Consider the following 2,564-nt stretch of genomic DNA (forward strand, 5'->3'; position numbering starts at 1 on the left):
CCCTCCGCATCTCTGGCCTGTACCCCAGTTCTGTATGAATAAATAAATAAATCTTTTTAAAAAAATGTAAAAAGAAACAGATGAGATTCATTTTAATCATAAATTTTATTTCATTTCAGTATGTAATACAAAATTATCCATTAGATATTATACTAATTACTTATTTATACTTAGTATTAATTGCTTATCTATACTTATTTATCACACTGAATCTTTGGAATATTTGCCCATTTTATATTACAACATATATCATTTCAGACTAATCACATTACAAGTATTCAATAAACACAAGTGGCTAGTAGGCTAGTAGCTTCCAACTAAGCCATAGTCTTCATGAATTAGGGATTTAGACAAATAGACAAGAACAGATAGGTTATAGAAGCAGAAAAAATAAAAATCCAAGGAAAAAATCAAAAGAAATAGAAATCAAGAACGCTGTTAGAGAAATAAAGGTTATGGACCACAGGACACTAAACTGATGAAAATGTTCTTTCACATTAGTATAAAATGAATTAAAATAAACCATTATTGCATTTTATTTTCTGTTCCAAATTTTAGAGTTTTTAACCACCCATTTTAAATAAGCCATCAACAGATTTTTTCCCAGATTCCTTTGACTTTTCATGATAGAATTAAATACTCTCATAAAAGGTTTAGTATTTTACTACAAGATTTTAAAATATTATAATTTTTATTGTTTTGGCATTCAGATTCATAAATACATCTAGAAATATAACCAGAGCAACCTGAAATCTCTAAACTCACTTTGAAACTGCTCTCAGAGTATTTCAGAAAGGAATTTCTTTGTGGGTCAAAAGAAAGAACTCTAGAACCTATATAAGTGACTCCCTCAGACAATTAGAGTTGGAACATCAAGTCAATGCATTTCACAGAGATAGTGTGAAAGTTTTCCATAATCAGAACTTTTTCCAACTACAACCAAAATCTCTTAATCAAAGTGGTAGTGCCGTGAAAAGTAAAAAAAAAGAAGAGCCTTTAACTAATGTCCACAATTAATCTGGAATTGTTTGCCACAATGGTTGGAATAAAATTTCCTACGTTGGTCAATGTGGCTTGCTAAGCGTTAACCCAAGAAAAATACCTAAATTATGCAGAAATGGACTTCTAACAGCAATGTTTCACATTGGTTGGCCCTCTCTGTTACTAGGACAAACCAAATCAAATCTCTGCTACACCCCCTGGAAGGCTCACAGTCTAGAAAATCAGGCATTTGACAAGGTCTGAGGACCACAAGCAAAGTGAATCTCAAAGCAGACTTGCATCTTCATGGGGCAGCCTACATTTTCCATCCCAGATTCAGCCTTCTCACTTCCTTCCAATTCCACTATATATTAAGGGGTTTCCCCCAAGTAATAGAGAGAGAAAGAGGGCAGAAATCTTACTTATAGAAATAGCAGTTGAAATTTTCCCAAAATGAAGAGCGAAATAGCCATCCAGATTTAAGTCATAATAGACACAAATACAAGGTATTCAAAGTCTTTGAAAAGTCAAAAAAAAATTGAAAGCAGCAATAAGAAAAAAAGAACATCAAATATAAGGGGAATCCCTTAATACTATCAATGGACTTCTCAGCAGAAACAGCATATAGAAGAGAGTAGATGACATACTCAAAATGCTGAAAGAAAAAATTGCCAACTAATAATACTATATCTGTCAAAGCTGTCCATCAGAAACAAAATAGAAGTACTTTCTCAGAAAAACAAAAGTTCAGAGTTAATTACCAACAGAAATACTTTATGAAAATGCTAAAGGTAATCCTTTAAGTTGAAACAAAAACATGCTAAGCAACAGGAAAACAAGTGAAAATATAAAGCTCAATGATAAGCCAAACATAGACAAATACAGAATATTTTAATACTATAACAATAGTGCATGACATACTTTTAATTCTAGTACCAAAGATAAATTACAAAAAATATGGCCCTCCCTGGTGGCGCAGCGGGTTAAAGCACAGCACTGAGAAGCTAAAGCCACTTCCGCAAGAGTTCGATCCCCGCCTGCCCCGGAGGTGACCACAGGGCGCGGCAGACCTCTCCGGACCCGCCCGCTGCTCCCCTCAGCAGTGTGCTTAGTCAGTCAGCCTGTTCTGCTCCCCACTCTGTCTCTGGTGAGGCCTCTCACCCTCAGCATCTCTGGCCTGTACCCCAGCTCTATATGAATAATAAATAAATCTTTAAAAAAATGATTTATTTATATATGCATACAGAACTGGGGTACAGGCCCACACACACTGCAGCACCCCGCACAGAAAGTTCCCAAGGGCCGGTGGTGTGGTGGAAAGACACAGAAGGCTGGGGGCGGGGGAGGGCAGCTTGTCCAGTTTCACAACCACCAAAGTCCCCAGTCACAGAAAGCAAAGAAAGTCAGCCTCAGGATATGAGGTTGTAACTGTCGGGGAGAAACCTTCTAACTCTGGGGCTCAGAAGGGGTGCAGAGTGCTTATCCCCATAGCTCAGAGAGCCAGACAGCTTTAATAAAGGACCCTACTGGGCCCTCCCTGGTGGCACAGCGGGTTAAAGCACAGCACTGCAAGCAAGCCATGG

Source organism: Condylura cristata, unplaced genomic scaffold (assembly GCF_000260355.1).
Source record: "Condylura cristata isolate star-nosed mole 26May11 unplaced genomic scaffold, ConCri1.0 scaffold00007, whole genome shotgun sequence".
NCBI lineage: Eukaryota > Metazoa > Chordata > Mammalia > Eulipotyphla > Talpidae > Condylura > Condylura cristata.